The sequence below is a fragment of the Oryctolagus cuniculus genome, chromosome 7, assembly GCF_051225735.1.
Source record: "Oryctolagus cuniculus isolate XC-2025 breed Fujian yellow rabbit chromosome 7, ASM5122573v1, whole genome shotgun sequence".
In the NCBI taxonomy this organism is placed as follows: Eukaryota; Metazoa; Chordata; class Mammalia; order Lagomorpha; family Leporidae; genus Oryctolagus; species Oryctolagus cuniculus.
This window is the reverse complement of record NC_142873.1, coordinates 48,700,026-48,711,206: the sequence shown is the minus strand read 5'-3', so window position 1 is coordinate 48,711,206 and position 11,181 is coordinate 48,700,026. Positions and strand designations below refer to the sequence as shown.

Here is an 11,181-nt window from a genome sequence, read left to right as displayed (position 1 = left end):
AACGGCCAGGAATAGCCAGGCTGGCCAGGCAGGAGCCAGAAGCTTCGTGTGGGTCTCCCCCGTGTGTGGGAGGGGCCCAAGCACTTGGGCTATCTTCTGCTGCTTTCCCAGGCGTGTTAGCAGGGAGCTGGATTCAAAGTGGAGCAGCATGACAAGAGCCTTGGGTGATCACTGATGTCATCAATAAGAGTGTTAATTGTTATCTCAACAATAGGAGTCACTGTGCACTTGCTCCCCATGCAGGTCCTCTGTCCTTAATGTGTTGTACTATGAGAACAGTAAAACTAATCTTCAAACAGTACTTTATATGTTGTGTGTCTGTGTGGGTGCAAACTGTTGAAATCTTTACTTAATATAGAGTTGATCTTCTGTATATAAAGATAATTAGGCTGGCTCCATGACTCACTTGGCTAATCTTCCACCTGCGGTGCCGGCACCCCGGGTTCTAGTCCCAGTTAGGGGCGCTGGTACTAGTCCCAGTTGCTCCTCTTCCAGTCCAGCTCTCTGCTGTGGCCCAGGAGGGCAGTGGAGGATGGCCCGAGTGCTTGGGTTCCTGCACCCACATGGGAGACCGGGAGGAGGCACCCGGCTCCTGGCTTCGTATCGGCGCGGTGCGCCGGCCATGGCAGCCATTGGGGGAGTGAAGCAATGGAAGAAAGACCTTTCTCTGTCTCTCTCTCTCATTGTCTAACTCTACCTGTCAAAAAAAAAAAAGATAATTAAAAATGAATCTTAATGAAGAATGGGATGGGAGAGGGAGTAGGAGGTGGGACAGTTTGGGAGTAGGTGGGTGGGTACGGGGGGAAGAACTGCTATATTCCAAAAGTTGCATCTATGAAATTCATATTTATTAAATAAAAGTGTTCTAAAAACATGATAAAATAATGTTAAGGACTTATTTAAAATAGAAAGAAAACAAAGTGGAGGGGCTGGGACTAGAACTGGCATCCATATGGGATTCTGGCATATCAGTTGGTGGCTTAACCTGCTATACTACGATGCTGGCCCCTTGCCTGCACTTTCAACCCAGTTTCCTTATAATGCACTTGGGCGGCAGCAGGTGTTGGCCCAAGTACCTGGGTTCCTGCCGCCCACACGGGAGACCCAGATGGAGTTCCTGGCTCTTGTTTTCATTCTACCCCAGTACCAGGTGTTGCCAGCATTTGGCATCTTAACAAACCGAGAGAAGATCTCTCTCTATTTCTGTCTCTTCCTCTCTGTCATGCTGGCTTCAAATAAATAAATCTTCAAAAAATTTTTTGAAGAAAACATAAATAGATCTGTCATAGTTAAAAATTTGGTGAAGAATATGGTAAAACAGAACTTCTCCAGAAACTAGTCTATGTTAGCATTCCACAACTTCTGGCTATAATTTCACTGGCCTTGCCTAAAGATGAGTATTGAAAGAATTATCCTCTAAAGAGTTCATCCTAGCCTGTGGAGCCCTGTGATGCCTCTCGGAGGGAGGAAGGGGGCACAAAAGCTGGGCAAGGCAGGTTCTGAGCCCTTAGGAGATGGCTGCTCAGCTCCAGGCTGAAAAGCAAGAGGTTAGGGCAGAAGAAGATGAGGAGCAGGTGCAGATGGAGCTGCAGGTGACCCCCAAAGGAAAAGGCGCCTCTGGGCTCAGGTGAGAGGATGGAGATGACAACGACCAGCAAAAGCACGAGACATGGAAGGGAACCCCAGCCGGGTAGCACAGACAACCCCAAAGCTCACGGGACAGGATCTGGACACGCCACAAGAGTTTTCAGGGACAGAGAGAAAAGGAACGGAGAAGCAGAAAAGTAAAAAGCGCACTACTTGACCGTGCATTTAGCTGGGAAGACAGAGCAGGCGCAGCTGGCAAGCATCAGGGAGCAGCAGCAGGAGGAGGTGAGGAACAGACGGGAAGAGAGGAAAGTGACAACTGAGAACTTGCCAGGGAAGTGAACACTGTCACCATCCCGGAGCAATTCTAGGCGCGGACTGGCAGAGGTCGCGCCGCAAGGGGCAGGGGGGACCGCACCTTTGGGACTCTGCCCTATCCCGCGGCATGGGCCCTGGCACCCCGGCACCCTGCAGCAGCCCCCGCGGCCCGAGGCCTCCTATTCGCTTGGTACAGAGGTCATGGGGGGGGGGGGGGGAGGGACCTGCAGGGGCTGAGGGGCGGGACAGTTGCCACCTTCGCGACAGAAACAAGCAGCACAGCGCTGCATGTGTAACTATTTGGATATTTTTGCTGTTTCCAAAAATCGGAGCCCTTGTTGGGGGTGCTGGGAGGCGGGGTAAGAAGAGCTTCGGTCGTCTGGGACACGCGCGTCGGTGGGCGGCTGTGCCAGAGGCAGCTGCGAACGCACCTGCGACGCCCCCTGGTCTGTGTCTCCCGGGCGCTCCGGCAGAGAGGAACTGGGACCTGAAGCCTAAGTCCCGGGGCCCTGAGGCTCTGGCTCATCCTTGGCCGGTCTCCTCCCACCCTCGCCTCTCCCCCGCTGTTCCCACCCACCTGGCCCGGGTCAGCGCCCATTAAACCGTCTCCACCAACCACTCCAAGGAGCTCTGCTCTGCAGCACCCAAGACGACATCCTCCATAGATTCGAATTGGCAGATTAACCCTGACATTATTGCAAAAAAAAAAAAAAATGTTTTTTATTCTGGTGATGATACTATCTTACGTAAAACATGTGTGGTACATTTTTTAGGAAAAACTTTTTTTCTAAGAACTAGTGTGTACAAATACAAAATCATGAGAGGAAAGAAATGGGAAAAAAATGGTAGATAAGTAAAAATTGTTAAAACTTCAGGCAATTTTAGATACTCACAAATAACAGAAACAACATGGATCTGAAGTTATTTGATACAGCTAAACTAACCATTAAAATAAATGGAAACTTGTGTTCTTTTATTAGCAATGAAGAAAGGAAAGATGGGGGGGCGATGCCTGCATCCCATATCAGAGTTCCTGGTTCAAGTCCCAGCTACTCTGCTTCTAATTCAGCTTCCACTAAGGCGCACCCTGGAGGCAGCCAATGATGGCTCGGGGACCTGCATCCCGGTCACCATGTGGGAGCCCCAGATTGAGTGCCCAGCCCCGGCTTCAGCCCAGCCCAGCAGGGCATTTGGAGAGTCAGCCAGCAGATGGAAGCTCCCTCTTTGCCTGTCTTTCTTTTTGTCTGTCTTCCTGCCTTTCAAATAAAATGAAAACAAATAAAAGATTTTTTTAAAAACAAATAGAAAAGTTAAGATTAACAACTCAAGTGTGAGAATTAAGAAATTAGAAAAATGACAGGATAACTCCAAAGACAGGAGAAAGAATAAGATAATAAAGATAAAAGTAAAAATTACTAAAATAGAAGATCCAAGCTACAAAACACAGAAGCTACAAAGTCTAAAATTTCTTCTTTGAAAATCCATAACACTGATGGATTTGAAGGAAAAAAAATCATGAGTACAAAATATTAACACACTAAGACCATAATTATTCAATAAATTATGATGGGATTAGATCTGCTGGGAAATTTAAGAGTTTTTAAACAGCAGAAAATTTGTAACTATAATTAGCCACATTAATAAATTTAAGGACAAAATAGTATTATTATCTCAATTTATATAGAAAAAGCATTCAAAAATTTAATATCCATTTATGACTTAGGAAACTAAAAAATAAGACGTTACTTCTCTGAAGAAATAGATCTACCTAAATCTTATAATGAATAATCATATAAGGATTGGAAAGGTAAAAATAAATTTCTAAACATTTGAAAATAATACAAATATCTACAAAGAAAACATAAAAGAATTGGCTAGGGACTGGTGCTGTGGCATAGTGGGTAAAACTGCCACATGTGGCACTGGCATTCCATATGGGCACTGGTTCATGTCCCAGCTGCTCCTCTTCCTATCCAGCTCTCTGCTACAGCTTGGGAAAGCAGCGGAAGATGGCCCAACTCCTTGGGTCTCCAAACCTGTATGGGAGACCTGGAAGAAGCTCCTGGCTCCTGGCTTCAGATCAGCCCAGCTCCAGCTTTTGTGGAAATTTGGGGAGTGAGCCAGTGAATGGAAGACCTCTCTCTCTCTCTCTCTCTCTCTCTCTCTCACTCTGTGTGTGTGTGTGTGTGTGTGTGTGTCTGTAACTCTGCCTCTCAAATAAGTAAATAAAATCTTTTTTAAAAAAGGGCAAATAAATTTGAAAAAAGAAATGTGGAAGAATTTAGTAACTTACCTGGATACAAAATCAATACTCCCTAAAACAACTGCATTTCCTTTATACTATACCAAACATTTGGAAAATACAAATTTTAAAATACTATTTGATTAGAAAAAACATACAAACACTTTGTTTTATTTTGCTTCCTTAATTGCACTACACAGATATTTTCCTTTTTCATACTGAAGATTTGTGGCAACCCTGAGTCTGGCAAGTCCTTGGCATCATTCCTCAACCCTGTGCTCCCTAATGTCCCTATGGCCCATTCTGGTCAGCCTGGCAATATTTCAGACTTTCATCATCATTATACCTGTTATGGTGATCTCTGCTCAGTCACATCTGGTGTTCCTCTTGTAATTGTTTTGGGGTGTCGCAAACTGCACCCATATAAGATGGCAAGCTGAATCGAAAATGTCTATGTCTGACAGCTCCACCAACCAAATGACCATTCCCCCATCCCTCACCTCCCCAGATCTCTTTATTCCCCAAGGCACAACTATTAGGCCAATTAATAATTATACAGTGGCCTCCCGTGTTGAATGAGCACGAGGATCAGCGACCTCTCCCATTAAATCAAACGCTAGAGACGATGAAGCGTAGTGAGGAACAAATGGGAAGTCAAGTGGGGCTGCACACTGGGCCTCTTGCGCCCCTGAGCCCAGTGGCGGCTGCAAAGGAAAGGTTCCTGGAGGGAACTAAGCTCGACTGCAGTGCCATGATGAGCGAGGGAAGCAGCCTTAGCGCTGGTGGAGAAAGTTCCAGCAGTCTGGATGACGACTAGACCCACCACGCCGTTCCCTGATGCCGAGGCATAACCCAGAGCGAGGCCCAACTCCCTGCATTCGATGAAGGCTGAGAGAAAGGCACGGAAGCTGCGGAGGAAGCACCAGGAGCTGGCAGCGATTGGTCCAGAGCTTTAGGAGCGGGGCCTCTCGGGTGCAAATGGTGAAGCCGCAGGTGCCACTGTAGAAGCAGCAGCGCGCTATCCGGAAGGTGGAGCTAAGGCGATGGGTGAAGGCTTTTCTCAATGTGGATTTTCTCAGTGTGGGCGCCACCGCCTTATGATGGAAGGAGCCACCTAGGAAGGTCAGAGACGAAAAGCCAGCAACTGGCTTCAGAGCTCCAAAGCACAGATAATTCTCTTGTTAGGGGCTGATGCAGCTGGCGGCTTTCAGCTGAAAATGCTCATCTGCCACGTGAAATGCCAGGGCCCTGAAGACATACGGAAAATCTACTGTGCCCGTGTTTCGGAGACAGCCAGAGTCTGGTTGCCAGCGCGCAGGTTTAAACGGAGTTTGCTGAATAGCTGTAACACTGTTGTGACCTGCTGCTCAGGAGAGAGAAGATTCCTTTCACTGGCAATGCGCCTGGTGTCTCAAGGATGCTGATGGAGATGTTCCGTGAAGTTAATGTTGTTTCCATGCCTGTGAATGCAACATCCACTCTGCCCTCATGGGTCAAGGACCCATTGTGACTTTCAAGGTTTGTTATTTAAGTAATGCATTTTGTAAGGCTATAGCTACTGTAGGTAGCAATTCCTCTGATGAATATGGGTAAGGTAAATGGAAAACCTTCTGGAAATGATTCACCCTCTCGATGCCAATAAGGACGTCCTTCATTTAGGCAGGAGAGGAGGCCAAAATGTCAGCCTCAACAGGAGACTGGAAGAAGCTGATTGCAGCCATCAGCACTGGCTGTGAGGGGTCGGGTGCACGCAGTAGCTGCAGAGGCGGCAGCAATGGAATTAGAAGTGGAGCTGGAGCAGGGACTGAATCGTTGCAATCTCCTGATGGAGCCTTAGCGGATGAGGAGTTGCTTCTTAGGGGTGAACAGGGTGGTTTTGCGAGGTGGAATCCACTTCGGGTAAGGATGCTGTGAACACTGTTGAGACGATACCGAAGGATTTAGTGTATTACCTAAATGTAGCTGATAAAGGGGCAGCCAGGTTTGAAAGGATTTGAAAGAAGCCGGGTTGAAGGTCAAACGCCATCAAACAACAGTGCATGCTCCGGAGCACCCTTTCCTGAAACTTCATCATTTACGAATCGGGAACGGGCGTTGTTTGTGGCCGGCCGTGCGCGCCGAGTACCGTGCCAGCGAATCCCTTCCCGTGGTTCCGCCCCACGCCCACGCCCGGCCCCGCTCTCCACACACCTGCGCGGCTCACTCCTCTGCTGGGTTCTTGGGGTGCCCTCTGCAGGTCCCTGGAATTCTCCCTTTGCGGGCAGCTTCCTCCCTTCCAGGCCTTGGCCTGTCCGCTCTAAGAAAGCCCCTCGGGTTCCTCTTCTCACTCAGGGACTCCACTGGGCCCGCCTGAGTCCCCCTCGCCGCACCACAGCCTGGAGACCCTCTGCCTGCGCCGCGCGGGAAGACCACGGGGCTCAGCTCTGCCTTCCCCGGCCCGCAGCCATGACTGGCGGGGCTATAACCAATAATCAAACCATAAGATGTCAAGTTCATTCTTACATATCAGTTTTTTTGTATTCTATATTAACTACTGCAAATCAAGAAAACATGATATTTGTCTTTTGGGGACTGGCTTATTTCACTAAGCATAATGGTTTGCAGTTGCATACATTTTGTTGCAAAAGACAGGATCTCATTCTTTCTTTATGACTGAGTAGTATCCATCATGTATATATACCACATTTTCTTTATCCAGTAATCAGGTGATGGACATCTGGGTTGGTTCCATATCTTAGCTATTGTGAATTGAGCTGAACATGGAGGTACAAATAAATCTTTCATGTGCTTTCATTTCCTTTGGGTAAATTCCCAGGAGTAGGATGGCTGGGTCATGTGATAGATCTATTTTCAGACTTCTGAGGAATCTCCATACTGTCTTCCACAATGGGAGTTTCCAATAGAAACTTAAAGATGAACCAATCAGGAAGTTTTTAGAATGAGTGGCATTTGAAGAAAAATATCAGGTAAACTTTAGGCAAAGCTCTTTAAATCACTTCTAGCATTAGCAAAAAGTATATAAAAGTAGTATGGGGTGGACATTTCACCTAGTGGTTAAGATGACAAGATACCCATGTCGTACATTACAGTGTCTGAGTTCAATGCCTAGCTCTGGCTCCTAATTTGGGCTTTTCATTGGTGCAGACCTTGGAAGGCAGGAAGGATGGCTTAAGTAGTTGGGTTCCTGTTGCCCATGTGGGAGATCAGGATTGAGTTCCTAGATCCTGGATTTGGCCCCACCCAGCACCAGCCATTTCAGGTATTTGGGGAGTGAACCAGCAAATATGAGTCTGTCTGTCTGTCTGTCTGTCTGTCTCTCTCTCTCTCCCTCCCTCCCTCCCTTCCCCTGTTATCCATTTGCCTCTCTGCATTTCAAATAAATAAATGTAACTTTTTAAAGTAGTATATGTCAGCTGTTTAGGAACTGCTACAACAGCACACAAAACATATTAAGCAGAGGCCGGCGCTGTGGTGTAGTGGGTAAAGCCGCTGCCTGCAGTGCCGGCATCCCATATGGGTGCCAGTTCGAGTCTTGGCTGTTCCACTTCCAATCAAACTCTCTGCTGTGGCCTGGGAAAGCAGTAGAAGATGGCCGGGAACCAAGTCCTTGGTTCCCTGCACCCACATGGGAGACCCAGAGGAAGCTTCTTGCTCCTTGTTCCTGATTGGTGCAGCCAACTGGGGAGTGAACCAGCAGATGGAAGACATCTCTCTACCTCTCCTTCTCTCTGTGTGTAACTCTGACTTTCAAATAAATAAATAAATCTTAAAAGAAAGACATATTAAACATTGTGCTGTAGACCATTCTAAACCATTCTCCACCCAAAAGTAAGCGACAAGAATTGCCAGGGATGAGGTGGTCACTCTTAGGCTCTATTAATGAGACTATAAAGGAAACAAAGCTGCCTGGTTTTCAATCCAAGCTATGAACTCCCCTTGGATGAGTTTTCTCATTTACAATGGTGATAACAATACCATGTCCTCACAGGTTATTGTGCTTGTCTGGCCTATAATATGCACTCTACAGATACAGGCAGCAATGGTGATGACAGGCAATCTGACTGCATCTATCCAAAGAAAAAAATATGTGTTTCCTTTGGACACTGCAGACTCTAGGAATGTGTCCTAAAGAAATAATGAGTCCAGTACTTAAGGGTAGGTTCAAAACAGTTCACCACTGAGCTGGACATAGCAGTAAAAAAATGACATGTAAACTACATGTGTATGAGGAAGGATTAATGCAATAAATCATGGTACAGCGATACAGTGGAAGACTCGGAGGCAAAACAGAGGGGTATAATGGGTACGAATGCAGACACTGAATGTGAACATCCTGTGAGGAGGCTTATCTCTGAGAACAACCGCATTCTCCCCAGTTCTTCCTAACTTCCACCTGCGTCACTCAGCTGTTGCTCTGTAGCTGTCTGAAACTCCCAGTGGCGCCCCAGCAAGCATGGATTCCTGGCGCCCCAGCTCGCGAGATGGCTGGGGCAGCTCTGCGCCCCACTGTGCTGGGCAGCCAGAGAGCGTGACGACCGCAGGAGCACGAGAGTGAGACACAGCGGGTGAAGTCGTAAGTTCTAAATTCCAGTTAGCGCCTTGTCATCCTCCACATCGCACTGCCTGGTGAAAGCCGCATGGAGAAGCCACCGTCAGGAGTCGGGGAGGATCCCTCCGTCTCTCAGGAGGCTGTGGAGTCTCAGACATGGCATTTAGAGGTGTGGTTTGTTTGTGTCTGTGATCCTAGAGTTGGGCTGATGAGCTGAGCCGAGAGAGCTGGCTTTATAAAGAGACAAGGGCTGAGGCGAACAGAAACAGGACAAAAAGCGGATCGGCAGTGTTTGTGCTAGTTTCCTGACAGAGATAAAGCAGAGGGATTCCCGTAGCGTGCCGGCTCAGATAAACTCGGCCCCCCTTTTTAAAAATATTTTTGAATCTTCATTTTATTTGAAAAGGGGTAGGAGAGAAAGAGTGAGAGGCATTGACAGAGATCTTCCATCCTCTGCCTCATACCCCAGTGTCTGAAACAGCCAGGACTGGGCCAGGCCAAAGCCAGGAGCACAGGACTCCTTCTGGGTCTCCCACATAGTTGGCAGAGGCCCAAGCATTTGGGCCATCATTTGTTGCCTCCTAGAACGGGCATAAGCAGGAAGCTGGAGACTGGAGCCAGGCACTAAAACACAGGATGCAGGCATCCAAGGGGTAACTTAACCCATCATGCTGGCCGGTGCTGTGGCTCACTAGGCTAATCCTCCGCCTAGCGGCGCTGGCACACCGGGTTCTAGTCCCGGTCAGGGCGCCAGATTCTGTCCCGGTTGCCCCTCTTCCAGGCCAGCTCTCTGCTGTGGCCAGGGAGTGCAGTGGAGGATGGCCCAAGTGCTTGGGCCCTGCACCCCATGGGAGACCAGGAGAAGTACCTGGCTCCTGGCTTCGGATCAGCGCGATGCGCCGGCCGCAGCGCACCGGCAGCAGCGGCCATTGGAGGGTGAACCAACGGCAAAGGAAGACTTTTCTCTCTGTCTCTCTCTCTCACACTATCCGCTCTGCCTGGCAAAAAAAAAAAAAAAAAAAAAAAAACTCTGACTGATTGCCGGGTTTTGGAAACTGGCCTGTTTCAGAGCACCATTCGAGCCCGTGGCACCTAGTGTGACTGACTGCATTCTGCTTTAGTCTGGTCTGCTGGCACCTACATCAAAACAACAGTCTCCGGGTGATTTAATTTAACAGGAGATCATGTGGATTCAGAGAAGGGTGAGAAGTTGGAACCAGCAGTCAATGTACAACATCATTTGTCATCATTCTTTTTTTAATTTATTTTTAATTTTCTTAGTTTTTAACAGATGCCATATAGTTCATAGATGCAATTTTAAGAATATAATGATATTCCCTTCCTCCCTCCTTTCCTCTTCCTCTCTTCTTCACACCTACTGCCTTCTTTTTTCCTTTTTTAAAATATTTATTTATTTATTTATTTATTTATTTATTTATTTGAAAGGCAGAGTACAGAGAGGTGGGGGGGGGGTCTTCCATCTGCTGGTTCACTCCCCAGATGGCCACAGCAGCTGGAGCTGCACCAATCAGAAGCCAGGAGAAGAAAAAAAAAAAAAAAGCCAGGAGCCGGGAGCCAGGAACTTCTTCCAGGTCTCTGGCATGGGTGCAGGAGCCCAAGGACATGGGCCATCTTCTACTGCTTTCCCAGGCCATAGCAGAGAGCTGGATCAGAAGTGGAGCAGCCAGGATGCAAACCAGCACCCATATGAGATGCCAGCACTGCAGGCAGCGGCTTTACCTGCTACACCACAGCACCGACCCCTCTCCCTTTCTTTTTATCTTTTCTTTTTTTTTGTAGTTTTTGAGATAGCAATTTTTAACTTACATTATGGCTAAAGACTTAATGCTCCACTGAATAAAAAGTTAAATAAATAAATAAATAAATAAAAAGCAAAAAAAAAATAAACCCTAGTTTAGTGGGAATATAGGCAAGGGCTATAAACAGTAATCAATAGGAAAGATGACCATTTCCCCTATCTACAGTAAATTTTAAAGTAATCACAGATCATTAAAACTATAGTAAATCATTTTTTCTTCTTTGTGAGATTGCCACCTGTCGCTCCCCCTCTTCGCGGAGGAACGACACAGGACCCTGCGTTGTTCTTTTGTCTGCTCGGCCCTCCCCGGGTTTGCTGCTGGTTCTTCCCGGGTTGGCTACCGTCCCTTCCACCTCCATGGAAGGGTGGTTCCCCCTGCCACTTTTCCCACTTCCGCGGGGGAGTGGCACACCGCCGGCCGGCTCTCTCGGGGGCTGCTCAGATGTTCCTTCAGATAGATGTTCCTCTTAGATGTTCCTGGTGCATGTTGTCTCTCTCCTCCTTTATAGTCCTCTTCCACCAATCCCAACTCTGCTACCCACACGCCGAGTACGCTGCTCTCCTCCAATCAGGAGCAGGTCCTGCAGCTTGTTGGTTGAACTGGAGGCAGCTGTGTAGAAGCTGTTTCCTCCTCTCCCAGCGCCATATTGTGGGAGAGCAGATGCA

At 47.7% G+C, this 11,181-nt stretch overlaps 1 protein-coding gene across 2 annotated transcripts in view; it reads left to right on the top strand.

The window, feature by feature from the left end:
• The window catches only part of LOC149125530 (high affinity immunoglobulin gamma Fc receptor I-like), a 56,125-nt gene that overhangs the window by 33,563 nt on the left and 11,381 nt on the right, over nucleotides 1-11,181 (top strand). The window lies entirely within an intron of this gene.